This window comes from Cimex lectularius, unplaced genomic scaffold (genome assembly GCF_000648675.2).
Source record: "Cimex lectularius strain Harlan isolate CLEC.00 unplaced genomic scaffold, Clec_2.1 scaffold35, whole genome shotgun sequence".
NCBI classification, from domain to species: domain Eukaryota; kingdom Metazoa; phylum Arthropoda; class Insecta; order Hemiptera; family Cimicidae; genus Cimex; species Cimex lectularius.
This window is the reverse complement of record NW_019392746.1, coordinates 31,452-48,823: the sequence shown is the minus strand read 5'-3', so window position 1 is coordinate 48,823 and position 17,372 is coordinate 31,452. Positions and strand designations below refer to the sequence as shown.

General features: G+C 30.4%; 1 protein-coding gene across 4 annotated transcripts in view; it reads right to left on the bottom strand.

Annotated features, from left to right (window-relative positions):
- LOC106669294 (octopamine receptor beta-2R) overlaps positions 1-16,260 on the bottom strand; it is a 293,096-nt gene extending 276,836 nt beyond the window's left edge. For all 4 annotated transcript variants that reach the window (XM_014398660.2, XM_014398662.2, XM_014398661.2 and 1 more), the window contains exon 1: positions 16,057-16,260. The gene's annotated coding sequence lies outside the window, so the exon portion shown is untranslated. The remainder of the gene's footprint in view (positions 1-16,056) is intronic.
- Positions 16,261-17,372: the final 1,112 nt, after the last annotated feature.

The window sequence follows — 17,372 nt, the reverse complement described above, 5'->3', positions numbered from 1 at the left end:
GGAAGGGATCTTTCTGGACGTCGGACTGCACAACCGGCTTCGTACGAGTTCGACAACTATTTGGCTTGGACTTTCAACGAGCTGCAAGGTAATCACTTGTCCAGAGAACATTTTATTTTCATTTGTTCACTTTTGTCAATTGATTTTCTTTATTATTGCCGGCACAATGTTTTTTTGTTTTCTTAATTTTTATAAAAAGGTCTTAATCAGTATTGTTCATTTTTAAAAATAGAAAAGATACTTATTTGTATTATTTTATTTTAATTTTAAAAAAGGGAATTTATTCTGTTTTGTTCATTTGTATTTTTTCAAAAAGTAGAAAAAAAAGGTGTTCATTTGTATTTAATTGCTGTGGTTATTTTTATTTCATCTCAAAGACCTGAAACAACTGTCCTGATCCCACCTCTACATTTTTATAAGATTTTTTTTATATTTTTTTTAAAAATATATATTCTATTTTATAATCACAACGACAACACGATATGGCTCTACCTCTTTCTCTCCCACCAGCTTGATTAAATGCACTGATTGTACACGTTAAATAACAACAAAGGTTTTTTCATCCCTTCTCACAATATTTTTTTCACTTTAGAGGTAGTAATTTTGTCGTAAAACGTAAGGTTCCAACATCTCAGAGCATTACGATTCATTAGAACTTGCTCACAAGGGCTGATTTGGTACGCCTTCATTTCTCCGACAAAATTGTTTTTCCAGGATTTGATAGATGCACTGTACAATTGCAAAAGACAAAAACCATACTTATGAAATATATTTACTATGTAATTATCGAAAAAACTTTACAGTCTGAAAAATCTTAAATTTATAACAAATGTCATTTTTAAGTTTCTCAACATCATGAAACTAAATCTAAACAGATGGCCATCTTCACCAAAACTTAACCGTTTAGAGTGAGTTAAATAAATAAACATCGTCCTAATGATTGTCGAGCAGATCGAACTAAAAGGTTTATAATATCCAGTAAAGTTAACATCAACAAGCCAATGGCGTAAATATGAGAAAATAGATTAAAAAATTGACAATCATAATAAATAGACTTCTCACTATGAATTGGTGCAGTTCATCTAGACGGAAGATATTTGTTGTTGCGAGTTATATAGCTTAATAATAATAATTAGTTCAATTACTTAATCTTTATGTATTGGTTGAAATAAAAAGCCAGTGTAACGAGCGGGATTCGAACCTACGACCTTCGGCTAAATACGCTGCTAATCAGCCACCTTTCGAATTTTCCCTCCTGTTTGCCATTTTCAATACCTTACATAAAGATTTAGTAATTGAAAGAAGTTATTTGATAATAATTAATTTGCATTTTCTACTATACGAAAATTAACCAATATTGAATCAATAATATTTGCTCAAATTATGCCCAAATAATTTCTCAATTATATTTTTCGAAGTTCATTTCCATGTTTTTAATGCGACAATATAACAAAATATCTTCATCAATGAACAATCTATTAATGAGCAATTAACAATCTATAGAGTACTGCGTAGTTAGTCACGAGGCAATTTTTTTTATTTAGCGTAGATCAAATCTTTTAAAGAAAAAAGAAACATCGTAGTAAAACTTTTTAACACAAAATGTATCCTTAGTTGATTCGATGCACATTTTTTTAAAGATTTAGCAATTTTGCTAGGTTAAAAGTCATTAGAGAAGTTGGTCAAAACGGTCGAATTACTTCAACCATGAGGTAGTTTTTTTTTTGTTTTTCATCAAAGCACTAAAGTTATGCAAATAGGCAATGTGTGTAGAATTTAACTCGCCAACATCTTTTTGATTATTGCTTGAGCTCAAAAGCTCTCGTTTCACTGTTAAGTCGCTATAAGTTATGCTATAGTTAAAAGTATTCCTGTGAACTCGAAATGATTTTCCCTTTTAAAATGTACCTAAAAACACATAAAACATGTACTCTCGCGTTTTCTTTTAGCATAAATAGTATTTTTTTAGTTTTTAATCTGCCGTTTTCATTGTAAAACGTCAAAATGCTTTTAAACAAATAGAAAGGTTTTTATAATATCAGGGTGGTTTATAAAACATAAACTTTTAAAAGCGTGTTCGTTTAAACATATTAAGATGTAATCAAACGGGGTTAATTAATTAATTTTAGTTTTTATTTTGTTTTCACGAAATCCGACTTTCTATGTCGTATAAATTTTGAATAGTAATTTTAATATAAGCATCTCCTGCTACCATTTTGATCTTATTTTTTTGGGGGTGGGGGGCACGTATATACTTGTTTGTATTTCCGATGTTCTTTTAACCAAAATTAGGCCTTAGTGAGCACTACTGTTACGTTTGAAAGTCCTCCATCGATATAGGCCGCTGTTCATGCCAAAACTGTGCAATCCAATTATGAAACAAATCTGTCAAAACTTAATCTAATTGTATCAAATAATATCGTGGAACAGTGTAAGGAAAAATATTTTTTCTTAATGAATTACAGTAAGAATATTGATAGTTATGGAGGAAGTATACAAAGAATCTATTACAGCGAATAAAAACTAAAGCTGAATTATTTATTTGCATTATCTTTAATCCTAAATAAATAATATTTCACATGTGTCCCGGTGAAGTTAGTTTATAAATAATTAAGGATTAATGTTGCTATTTTTGTTATTGGACATTCCAATATCTTATTTTCAGCGGTTTTATTTTACTGATAGCCATCAAGGAGCCATTTTATTACTGTATTTTATTAGTTTTATCACAAGATTTATTCTCTACCAACAACAAGTTATAAACCAACCATCTATAAATTATAACTATCTCCATTCAACGTTAATATTCATTTAACAAATAATAAAAATATTTTCTCATACTATATTTTCACCTCGTGTGCCAATTTTAATGGAATCCGTAATTGTTTGTATTACCATTTTAAAAAGTATGCGAAGAAAGAAAAAAGTCCAAAGTGAAGATGACTCGTCGTAAAAGGACATATTTATACCGGCCTTGCCTACTCTCAGGCCAATTACGCCGTTCAAGTAATAATAATGCTACCTCGATATTTCCAGTGGGGTCTCACTCGTTTCCAAGTGAGGAAAAAAGCTTTTAAACATGTCGTGCTTCAATCGTAAAACCTCCCGGGATTTTATATGATTTTATATGTATATAATGTAGGATATTTCTGGGCAGGCAAACAGGTGAGGTCATCGCCGGTTCTCTGCTTGTTTTCCTTCTTTATCTGTTTTTTCGCGCGTAATTTGTTTTAAAGTGCAGCCATTCAAGCATCTTTATCTGGTTACTGACTCTCTGCTATTAGATGTATACTAGGTTGATATACTAAAAGGCTAGGTTTTCCTCGTTTGTACCTCAGGTTGGCAAATACAGAATATCATTCAATACATACATCACCACAAACATGTACGTCTTGTCACATTCACTCCAACTCAGACTACTTGATATTCCTTGAGGCGGGGTTGAACCCACTCCATTCTCGCTAATAACTTGCTTTCACTCTCCAAACGTCACACACTCACCCTAGAGCACTCAACATTCCTCGAGGCGGAGTTATAAGCAACTCCTTCATTTCACGCTAATAAATTACATCCATTCCAATAAGTTAAAATAAATCAACATAGACACAACAGAAAGAGACATAAACATCATATACATTTCAAAATCCATATTGCCCTTTTCTTCATAATTTACAAATCAATACTCTTATAATAGTATCAAAGAGAAATATGTTTATCAGTTTAAACCCCCCCCCCCAAAAAAAAAACCCAGGAGATTCCAAACCGTTTTGCCGATCAGTAAGAAAGACAAAACAGAATATATAATGATTATTTGGAGATCGTTAGATGCGGTCTCGTCTGAAGTAAGTTTTAGAAAAACATTTTCTTTATTGTGCCAACGTTTCGATCATTATTGAGATCATCTTCAGGGCCTGGGATTTATAAACATTGTTTAAATTTTACAAATACATGTAGGATGTGAAAGAAAAAAAACTATAAAACGATTCACACACTTTTTCCAAAATTAAAGATCCCACACAAATAACAAATAAATCTGACCGCGGTAGCCGTGTGGTTAGCGTGAAAGTCTCTCGACTCGTAGAACCCCGTGGTCGTGGGTTCAATTCCCGCCTTCGCCTCTGGCCTTTTTTCACGATACCTTTCCCCCCAATAGGAATACGCATAATATATAGTCTGGCATTGGCTAATATGCAGAAAAGCACATAAAGCCATTATTTAAAAAAAATAATAATAAAAAAATTGATGCTCAAAAATGAAAAGTGATATTAGTAATTTATTAATTTTAATTAAAGTAACCGATATATTCTTGAAAGTTGGATAAAACAAAATAGAAAATCAAACCAAAGACAAACAAATGTTAATCCTCTCATTTTTAATATCGGATTTACTTAAGAATAGTAAATATGAAGATTACTCATTTGGTAAACTAACCCCTTTTATCGTCTTTTCTACATTTTCTTTAGCCATGGAAAGACCATGGTGAACCACTCACAATAATATTGCAAACTTCCGGTTTTTTATAAATATGTTTATATGAAACACACTTAAGGCATTTTTTCCTTTGTCTTAGTTTCGCTTTTATATTGTCACATTTTATACATTATATATTTCTATATTTAAACATTTTTGTAAATTGAATTAATACCGTGAGCTATATTAATATTATTATTATTAATATGGCGTAAGCCGAAACGCGATTTACCGAAGAAACGAACCGACAATGATCAAGAGTTCATAAGTTTAATAGCCATGTATGCTACAGAATAAATAATTTTACAAAATATATTAAACGAGAGGAAAAGACATATTTCTCTCATTGTATCACATTATTAATTATAAACTATTCAGATTACACTAGCAAAATATTTCTTTGCCCAAAATGGAATGAGTTTATCAATTAGTTTTATGAATTAGAATTTCTTTAATATTAAAAAACACTAAAAATAATAATATAAAACAATAAATAAAATGCTTTACCTTGTTTAAAATTAAACACAAAAGTGCCAATTTATGTTGTTTAATTATACTTTACTATTTATTGTGTTATTATTTTTCTTTTCAATGCTATTACTGATTGATTTTTGAAAATACAACTATTAAATATTGCATGAAAATTGGTGTAATTGGTGTGATTGCTCTGATTTTCTTTTCAAGAATAATAACTTCTTATTGGATCCTTTCCATTAAGTACCTTATGTCTGGTAAGAAAAATATACCAACAGAAACCACAAAGTGAGAGTCTGTTAAATTTCATAAATTAACATAATTTTGATAATTAAATGAAGATTTTCCTGTGTCAAAAAATTCTAGATTTTTATCTAAATAAAATGACACGCCGAGAAAATAGTATCAGTACGTAAACCGTTCAATTTTTTGTTTATTGGCCCAGATAGAACTGTCTCCGAGTGTGGACTGACAGTTTTTCGATAATCAATTTAGCCTTATTGCTTTATTCGCGTTTGCGCGTTGAACATTGCCGTGAGTCATTGGGATGATGAAAATTATGCAGAGAGATAAAGCATAAAGCTTTATTAACATCTTAACCATAGTACTGTTTATGTATCTTCTTTCTAGAAAGGCGGTGGCGATTTAAAAAAATATATATAATAGTCTAATAAAAATTTAATGCATATATATTCCCTTAGAAATCCCATGTCGAATTGTCCAAAAAGAGAATCAAAATTTTCAAGGAAATTAGGAATGCGGTTTTACGACCAACAAACATAAACTGTTTCCAGGAATATTCCATCACGCTTTTGGTTGTGTTTATTGGTATTGTACATCTTCCTACAAAGGAGAACGCCGTCATTAAATTTTCGTAAAGGAACCGATGAAATATGTTGGGAAAACAATCTCGAAGCCTGCCGAACATGCAGTGATTTTGCGTTTAGATGATAATGACTGGCCTTTCTGTCCACCGATGTTGTTTCAGGCGCTTAACATTTTAAGGCCGGTTAAGTCAAAAATGTCCAAGAGCCTAAGCAGTTCGTTCTAACGATTATCCGTAAACAAGAAAGTTATTTTAGAAAAGAAAAGGGATTGAATTCGTTCTACACGAGAAGAGATCAGGCGGCAGGTGGTACAACACGCTATTCAGATTGAAAGGAAAAAGTCTAAAATAAAACATTATTAATTGGTTGGAGAAAAACCTTAATCCAACTGTGTAATTATCAGACTAGAAGAAAGTTAAATTAAATATTCCTTATGTTTCGATTTTATATTCGAAAGTTATTTATTTTAATCATTTTGATATCCATTAGTTTCCGCAGAAATAAGAAATTACCAAAGGATTTAAATGCGTTAATATTGTAGACTATTTTACTTGTTTGCTCTACCTTTCTCTATTCATTTGAATTACACAATTCCTTGTTTGCAGGATTATAATCACATATTTTTCACGTTTTAATAGTTTTTCAATTTTAAATAGTTCATAATTTTAATTGTTGAAGTTAACTCTTATTTACAACACTGTTTTCTTTCTCTTTCACACGCTTTCTTTCTTTTTTGTTTCTCTATTTATATACTGTTCTATATCTCCTTTCGTCTCTCTATTCCTACATCATAATATTAAAATATTTAAATCGGGAGTGAACAGAAAGAGAGAGAGAGAGAGAGAGGGAGAGAGAGTGAGAGAGAGAGAGAGAGAGAGTGAGTGAGTGAGTGGGAAGAGAGAGGGAGAGAGAAAGAGCGAGTGAGAGAGAAAGACAATTGAACTGAACTTTTATTTTTTGTATACATTATAGGACATACTGTCTTCTCTTACAAATATACACATAACATTAAGAGCGAATGTTTTTCAGAGGTTTTATTACAAGGATAAATTGTTTTTAATAGATATACTAACATTTCTTGTAGTTTTTTGATTGTTATAAATAATATACATAAAATAAAAAATAATATGAAAATCTTATAAATTAAATGCATTCAATTTTACTTAAAACACATAAATATTACAATAATACACACTAATATACTCATAAGGAGTGAAATATTTATTAATTTTATTTATTTATTTATTGAGAGAGAGAGAGAGAGAGAGAGAGAGAGAGAGAGAGAGAGAGAGAGAGAGAGAGAAAGTGTGAAAGAGGGAAAGAGGGAAAGTGCAAAAGAAAAAGAGGTTTTATTTCCCCCCTCACGCTATCACTAGTTCTCTTTCTCCCACTCTTTTTATCTCACACTCTCACTCTCTTTCTCTCTCTCTCTCTCTCTCTCTCTCTCTCTCTCTCTGTCTCTCTCTCTTTCCCTCCCTATTTAATTATTTTGAGATATTGTTGTAGTATTAGGAATAGGGAAAGGGATAGATATATAGATAGGGAGAGAGAGGGACAGATAGTGAGTGAGAGAGAGAGAGAGAGAGAGAGAGAGAGAGTGAGAGAGAGAGAGAATATCTGTTCACTGTTTAAAAAAATGTGTGGTGATTAGTGACCGTTAGTCGATGATTATTCGGAAATCGTGAGATGCGGTCTGGTGTGAGGTAGGTTTTAGAAAAACATTTTCTTTATCGTGCCAACGTTTCGATCTTTATTGAGATCAACTTCAGGGCCTGGGATTTACAAACATTGTTTAAATTTAAAAAATACATGTAGGATGTGGAAAAAAGTGAATTTATACAATGCAAAAAAATTTATTTCCAATCAATAAAATTTTTTTTATATTCAATCAAAGTATTTCTACTAGTGTTTGTTTTCTGCGTAATTGTGCCATTCTTGCCATTTAGACTCATTCAAAATATTTGTACTTACTCAAAGTGTTTGTTTTCTGTGCAGATGTGTCATTATTGTGTGTCGAGTTGAAAGTGCCTGTGAGATATTGATGTTTTATTAATTATTTGGAGATTGTGAGATGAGGTCTGGTGTAACGTAGGTTTTAGAAAAACATTTTCTTTATTGTGCCAACGTTTCGATCTTTATTGAGGTCATCTTCAGGGCCTGGGATTTATAAACATTGTTTAAATTATACAAATACGTGTAGGATGTGGAAAAATTGATTTTATACAATGCTAGAAATTTTAAACTCAATCAAAATATTTGTACTCACTCAAAGTGTTTGTTTTCTGTGTAGATGTCATTCTTGGGTGGCGCGTTGAGAGTGCCAGTCAGATATTGCTGTTTTATGTTTATAAACGTTGAATTTTGAAGGGGTGGGGAAGGAATTCGGTATAGAAAGACATTTTTGACAATGAGTCGGCTTCATTGAGGTGAAAATATGGTGTAATAGTTTTAAAAAAAAATTCATTCTGTCATGTGTCTTTTATGTCTCATTGAGTTTCTGTTCGCATTCACAACCAATTTGTTCTGTATATCCAATATTGCAATTTTTATTGTTATGCTTTGGAACTTGCAAATTTGCAGTACTTGTCCAAATGGAATAAGGCCTAGCCCTTTTTTGCCAATTTGTCAGCGTGTTCGTTGCCTTCAGAGCCCTCAACATTAGCAGCTTCCTTCAATAATAGAGTTATCGGATTTAGTTGCCCAGAGGTAGGAATATTTTTACTTTGTTTAGTATTTTTCCTTATTTTTCTTAAACTCTCTCTATTATGGTGGTTGAGTTACGGCTAATGTTTTTGCAACTAAATAAATGTAGTAACCTTTTGGTGTGAGGGGTCACTTGGTATCATGGTGTCCGTCGTTCTGGATTTTCAGTGCATGCCTACTTCTGTTAAATTATGTATAATAGACAATTTGAAGAATTTACTTTTTTAATTTACTTATTTCTAATGTGAATGTTATGATATGTTGTAAAGATAAAATTAATTAGAGAAATTTTTATAAATCTTGTTGGGTTCCCGTTCTCACGTTAAATCCTTTTTAACAAAAATGTGGAAGTTGGTTTTGATTAATAAATGCAATAATGAAGATAAAAGGTAAAATTTTATTTCAGAGTTGATAAGCCCAGCAAAACAAACTGATTATTGCGAAATATTAATTATGCTTTTATTAACAATCAATTATCACCAATTATACTAATGCACTTATTTTATTAGCTGGATTAATGTGAATATATAATTTTAATCTTTATTTATATATTGCACTTGCAAATTTACTTTTTTAAAGCTTTATATAATCGCTCCAGTTTTGTTTATTATGTTGTATTTTTTCATTGTATTTTGTTTGTGAACAACTAAATGAGGAAGTAACGTTCCCATAGACGAGTACTTTCTACTTTTACAAGGTGAAGGTTAAAGAGTGAGTAACCACATTGCATAAATATGCATATCGGAATCTCTTTCTCCCTCTATGTTTAGGTTGGCAACAATTTGCCTTCCTGTAAAAGCCTATTATTGTGGACATTTCGAATAACTTGGCTCGGATTGGAGTTCTCCAGTCTTAAGGTTTTTAGGCCAGGTGTTTCAAAAGGCTCTCGATCTGCATAAAGGGTTGATGAAATACACCCCCGAGAGAAAACATTAACCCGCCCTTTTCAGCTTTATTTAGTTTAAACAAAAACCCTTTTATTAATAATAAATTAAAACAAAAATTCTATGTCGATTGAGAGAATAGTAGAGCACGATACAAAACGAGCTGTCAGAACAATTGTGCTCATACTTGAATGTGTTTGCACACTGCGTACGTGGGTGGCAAAGGCTGGTTTTGATTGTTTCAAATTGTAATATTGTATTTGTATAAACTTTCTACGCTGAAGTTTTATACTTTGCTTACAAGACGAAAACGCGAACAGAATCATCTAGCCAAGTGAAACTTTTGTTGTTACATTTAAGAAAATTTCACTTTCGTAAAATTGATAATGACAGTTTTTTCGCCTTGCAATGGTCACGGAAACTTTCGTTCCCAACTTGGAGGAAGTTTGATGAACTTTATTCATTTTTGTAAATAGGTTTATTTTTTCGGAAAACTTTATTTCCCAAGGGTACAATCATTTTGTGCAATGCCTCATCTATTATCATGATGATAATCATTTATTCGGCTCAAGTCGGTTAATTTTTACTGAGAGAAACTTAAGTCATAAATTTTACGCTATTAGTAATTTCGCTTTTTAGAGGTGAACACTCTTGCTCAACCTAGTTGTTGGGGTTTTTTATTATGGTAATAAAGTATCCCTTAATGTCTGAGTTTTTTCCTGCTTTAATGAGGAAACAGTTCACGGTAAGGAACATTGTTAGGCAAAGAAAAGGGAAAAAATGATAACGAACAAAATTGTCATAGACTTTTAAGACTTTTAAGTAACGTATTAAATTTAATGAGATCATACATATTTCTAAAAAATAATTGGTATATTGTTAAACCTGCACATGTACCTACGTTATCATTTTTTAATATAATTTATAATAATTCAGAATATTTGAAATACACTTTCAGTTTTTTATACAATGTAATTTATGAGGGTTAGTCTATCCTTTGAAAAAACAAAACAAGCTAATCGATTTTATGGTACTAACTAATACAGATTAATTCATAAGTATTTCAGGAATTGTATACCTTAGAATACAATTGCTTCTAAAATTATAGAAAAACAAAATTACATTCCGTGATATCATTACAACTGCAATCTATGCATATGACATGTAGACCTTGCAATTGGATCTTTTCCTTCCGGGAAAAAAGTGATTGCAATTATTCTTTGTTCTATCCGATGCATTTTGCGTATGTCCTAGTTGTTGTATATAGAATGCATATTTATTCATGATTCAACTTTTTAAAAAAAATCTAAAATATTTGTAGGTAATATAGGTTAGTTTGTGTAGGCTTTTTTACTGTTTATTGTAAACGTTTTATTAACAGCATTTGACCGGCGGTCATCACTGTAAAGTAAAGATCCCGGGTTCGAATCCATCGGCCCTGCATTCGAACCCGACATACTTACAAATGGGCTTTTTTCAAAAATACCGGCACCCTGAGGGTTTATATTTGTTGCGAACCTCGTAAAAAAAAGAAAAAAAAGCGTTTGACAAAATATCGAAAACATAAAACGATAATTGAGAAATCTACAGGTCAGTGAGTATAGTTTCGACTTCACAAAAGCAAAGTTAAAAATTGAAAAGAGTTAATCATCGAGAAACACCGGGTTATTAAAATGGCTAAAAATAAATCTAAATTTAAAATATTATTTTCAGTTTGGAAAAACACATTAATTTAAAACCTCCGAGTTTTCATGTTTTTATCAGTCTAAATTTAATTCAAAAATCACTCTCCATATCAGAATCAAGATTATCTTCTTTGGTGTTGAATTAATTTTTGAATTTACACTTTCACTTTTTCGAAACTTTGTTAAAGGATGATTTATTTAAAACGATAACAGTAGTTTCTATCACGGCCATTGATCAGGCCTTGATACAACATCAGAATGCCGATTTATACAAGTGCTTAGTACCTGTATTTTATCACGCCTTATTTACAATGCCTGTAGAGCTAATGAAAATATTGGTATTTATAATTACATTGATAATACATCATCATGGCGTTGAAAATCAGACAGATTTTTCATAGTAGATGAAAAGTGGGATTATATACACAAATGTATAAATGCAAGGGAAAAAAAGGAAAATTCAAAAGGTGGGGTTGAGATGGGAAATTAGTGTCCGAGTCGATCGAATTCACGATAGCTCAAGTGGTAGACCAGCGGCGTATTTAGCCGAAGGTCGTGGGTTCGAATCCCGCTCGTGACACTGACTTTTTTATCTCAACTAAAAACCTTAATTAATTAAAATATATTAATTGGTCAATTGAACCACGAAGACTAGTAAATTTAATAAATGCAAGGGTTACCGTTAATTTACTTAAACAAATAAAACATGGAAAAACTTAGAAAGGGAACACATAATTTATAAACATATGCCTTTTATGATTGTTTAACATTTCAACATTATTTACACGTTGTTTCATTGTTATTACTGTAATTTGAAAAAATACATTTAGTTTTTATTTTAAAATGATCACCCAGACTGGACGTTTCAATACGTCATAATGTTCAACTTAAAATACATTAAAGAAAAAAAATTTCACAACAAATTGTCGATTTTATATTCTTTTGTACGTAATATATTCAACGTAACCAAGAAGGTCCGTGTATAAAAACAAACAGGAAACTGGGTTTAATTATTTATTAGGTATGATGCCATAAAATTAAATCAGGACCAGGACGCCAAGGACATAAAAAACATAGTGAAATATGGTAAAAGATTTTACCCGTATACTCTTACAATCCAAAAAAAATTCTGGTCCTTTTTAAAGATTACAAATCGTAAACACGTTAGACTTAAAAAACTCAATTTGTTTTTTTATACGTAAACATATATCATTGAAGTGTGACGATCATATAATTATATTAAAGCAAGTTTTAAACAGGGAAATAACTAACTTTTTAATAGAGAAAACGTATAGAATTGTTTTTCATTATCTCTATTAAAGGGTGTACCAAATCGACTATAAAATTAGTATGTATGTTCCTACATATTTTTAATATTGTAGACTATTGTCGGAAGTTTCTTAAAACCAGATAGCATTCATGATTATTAAAAGATAATGATGGTTCAAATATTCATAACATTATAGTACGATTTGTAATAAAAGGGAAACTTAAAAAAAAACTTATTGCTTGATTATATTTATTTTTTGACGATAGTTCGGTTTTACTTTTTCACAAGTTAACATATGTTATTACCAAGTGATGATCAATTAATGTATCAAATAAAAAAACGAATTTGTTTATAAAAATAATAGAAAAACATATACTATAAAATTATATGATCATGGTTGCAGTTATTTTAAAATCCAAATGAAACATTACTGAATTCCCTATGTTATAAGCTTTGTCTGAAAATTGGTAAAACTTATTATTATTAAATAACAACATTGGCTCAATACAACTGCCAACACGATTTGTAATAAAATAATTTTAAAATTAATTATTCTTTTTATTTAAGGTCTTGGTTGAGATGAAAAGTAGGTGTCACGGGCGGATCGGGTTTCGAACCGACGAACCTCTATGCATTCAGTATTAAATAAAACCGTTCCTGGTGTTTTGGGTACATTTCTGTCTATTTTTAAGATTTTGTTTAGTAGTTGTAACGTACTAGCTTCATTTTTTCAAACACTTTCCGATGCTTAATATTAAAAATAATTAGTTTTCAACGTCAGTTAACGACTTGATCTGCAGACAATATTTGATAAGAAATATTTTAATACTTATGATTTGAAATGATTTATATTATTTATAGCTTTAAACTTATCTTGCAGTAAGTTATTTAACTTAGGCTACCGTGCACAATGTTCTCCGATTTAGTCAACTCTGTGTCTGGCACACATTACTTTAAATTAAATTGTTAATGATATACCGGTTCTAACGTTTTAAATTTATGAACATGTGTAACATAAATGGAGGATTCAAAATTTCCAATTTTTGTTAAAACTGCACTAACTACGTTATAATGTAAATTTTGTATTAACGTCAGAGATCTTCTCTGCATAGCGAAGATTTGTTTGACCTATGCTGAGTGACCCTCTAAATATTTTATCATTGTTTGAACGAGAGAATGAATACCCTTAACGTGCTTAAGTCACTTGTGTACAGAGCCTTCCAAAATAAAAAAAACAATTCAAACGATAGGCCATGTCATTTTCAATACATTTACGAAAAAGGATTGTCAGATTTTGGATAAAAATACTTATATTTTTTTTTGTAAGATAATTTATTCAAAATTCGATAAAATTTAAGTTCACATGTTACCAAGCAGTATTTTATAAAAGATTATTAAAAATAACTATCGTTTAGTTTATCGGAAACTTTAAAAATTAACGTTCTAAAATAACAAAGGAATATTTCTTACTAATTATGCCATCTCGTATAAATTGACCTTTGCGTTTGCCGCGTGTCTTTCATTATGAATGGTAATGTCCAATACCATTAATCGAAAAATGTATGCAGCATCAAAATTGCAACATGTTTTCAAATCCAACGCAATATTTATTTAAAAACATGTAAAATGTAAAAGGGATGAAAACTCCTATCGAATTAATGTAAAATTTAAAATTAATGTTAAAATGACTTATAAATAAAAGTCAAACGTCATTCTTCTGAAAGTATTAATGTTTGATTATAACCAGCTTTTTCGTACAATAAATAAATTTAATTTTTTAACATTAGAAAAATAAACGCGTTTTTTCTCGTTGAAAAGCAATAACATTTTACTCTACTTTTAACACAGTGAAGAATGGAACTCATTAATTAGAAGTGTTTGGACTGGCTCAAGGGCTCTTGAAATTGTACTATTTCAATTTTTTCATTTAAAACATATTGATCAACTAGATGACTAAGCATTCAATTTGTCCAAAGAAAATAAGTAGAAAACTATCAAACTTTATAATTTTTTACAAATTTTATTTATTATTAATAAATCCGCTATTATATCAACTAACAGAATATTTGAAGAATATTGTACGTATGTAAGAACAGAATAATGTACTGATTGCTAATTTTTTCAGTAGCTGACCAATGAAAAATTTTACGAAATTGGCTTTACTTTATATTTAGAATTGATAGTTAACTTCTGATATATTATTATGTACTTAGTTATTACTTAAGGTACTGTTTACATCATCAAATTAATCATAATGCCTTCATTAATATTTTTATATATATTCAAATTTAAATACGGTTTATAGTTGATGGGTTTACTTTTACAAAAACATTCATATAGGAATTCTTCAAATATGGTACTTTATGAATTCTTAAATGCATTTTTAAATATGTATTTGTTCATTATTGTAAAAAAAATACCATTTCGATTAGTATTGTTTTCCTTAGTATTACAAAAATATGCGATATATTTACCTAATTAATGAAAATATAGGAGAAATAGGTTAAATTTTTCTGTTTCAATTTTTTAAACTTATTTTAAGACAGAGAAGGATAAAATCAGGTTGTAATAAATTGGTAAACTGGCTTACCAATTGGCTTCCCAGTTCATCAGTAAGTATAATGAGTTAGACGAACACTTTTAACCAAAATATAATGATTTAAAAAAAGTGTACAATAAACTCTTTCGAACTTTAAAATTTTACTGCGTAAGTTTTTAAAACCATGGGACTTGAAATTGATCAAATATATTATTAGGCTTTGAATTATTTTGTGGAAAAATAATTGATGATTCTATGTATTTATTAATCCATATATGTTTAGTGGTCATAATTGACTATAATATTTATTTAAATTAGTTATTCTTTTTATCGAAGTGCTTCGTTAAGATGAAAAAGTTAGTGTCACGAATGGGATTCGAACCCACTAAACTCTATGCATTTAATTATCACTTTAACGTTCTAATAACATCTCCATACTAATCTTAACATAGTCATAATTTTGTTTTAAACTATAAAACTGAAATACATTTTATAGCTCTGATGGTTTTTTTTCTAGCAATAAAATGTATGTAGAAAATATATAAATTTGGAACTTTTAGAATATTTTAATGCATTTTTAACTTTTGAATTAGTTTGATATTGTAAAAATCAATATATTAAACTATTATTTTCTGAAGTAATTATTAAACTAAAATGTTATATTTAGGGCAAAGAAGTTCTACGAGAAAGAAACGTTACATTATACTGTTTTATTTTTTAAACATATTTTAAGGACTGATAAGGATAAAATATAATTGTAATTAATTGGGAACCTGGCTTGACAGATTCATTAAAAAATTGAATAACTTCGACGAACACTTTTAACCAAAATATAATGATATCAAAAAGTTTACGAGAAACGAATTTTAAAATTTCACGTGTTAGCTTTCAAAATCATGGGCTATTAGCAATGCTATTAGCTAGAACGAAAAATTACTCGCTTGGTAGTTTACTAAGTGTTACTTTGCAACCAAATTTTATTTTATATTTTGTATTTATTACTGTTAATTTTATACAGTAAGTCAATTTCTTTACGATGATCTCAACAGTAATTGGCGGGATATTTTAGGACAGTTTACGTTGTTTAAAATGTTGTATTAAAGCATTATCGACTGAAGATGATCGTCATATGAGTTCAAAACATATTTTTCAAACTAAATTTTATTTAAACAGTAATGAGTTGATGTGTGATTCGATTGTCTACCTTGAGCGGTTGTTTCGTCGAGCGAAGCTCTCGAAAAAGTAGCAAATATCCAAAAAAGCTCGGACGCAGGTTCGACGTAGGCTGCAGCACCGGCACAAATGAAAAGAAAATTCAAAACTCACAAGAACGTTTTCGAAAACACGCGTCTCGGTTTATGAGGCGGTCGAGACGGTGGCTGGCCAAAGCTACGACTAAAACTGACTCGCGAGACGCTGTCCGCCGATTGCGGATCATGCGCCCTAACGCGGACGTACGCGCGTGCCAACGTACCCACGGGCCACCCACCCTGTACATTAGGCTACCTCTTTTTCCTATCTGAATCTTCGTCAGGCGATTATCTTCGTCCTATACCAACATTTGCCATCTACCTGACAAACTTCTAAACCCAGAGATTGGGTCCTTTACAAAGATTTACAGGGTTCCTCATCATCGATATGCAGGTTTAAAGAAGCCCTATGTGGTTGTCACCACATTATTAAATTTCACTACTCCTAAAAAATCTTTACTACATTATACGCTAAAAGTAAAATTAAAAGTTAAGCTTTTTATTATATAAAAAAGGGATATCCATTCAAACTATGCTGATCATATTTATCTTGCGTTACACTCAGGAAATATAGTGACAGCGACTATAATTGTCTAAGCTATGTTCACTACTTAGATATGTAAATTTCGATTTACGCAAGTACAAAATATTTACAAAAACATTTAATTTAATCAGAGTTCAAATACTACTTTGCTAATCGACACAAGTAGGGTCTGGGGTCGGCTAAACAGAGAAACACTTGTACGATTAGGATTCGGGTGACTTACGACTAGTTACTTGTAACAAAAGAGGTCACGAACGAATCATAAAGGAACAAACACGGTAAATTGAGAAAGAAAAGATCAAAGAGATGGTCAAACCCGGATAAAATTTAATCTCATCAAATAATTTCTAACAAAGCATTTTTAACCGATAATCTAATCGTTCTGCCTGAATACTTATCTTTGGCATCAATAAAAAATCCATTAATATTTATTAGTCATGAAAAAAGATTTCAAATCTTCATAAAAAAAACCTATGAATAACCTTTATGAACAAATTAGCACATTATTAACAGGTGAATTGCCGTTCGTTTAAATTCTTGTTATCTTATTACCACAAAAACACGTTTAACACGATACTACGGTTGCTTGAATATTATGTCATTTATCTTCAAATTATTCAGAAACATCACTTTGGCTCGTAATGGAAAACATTTCGCATGTCAACTTGTCCAAAGAGATTCTGTTTATTACAGAAATGGAACCAAAAGAAATAAGTTAAACTGAGA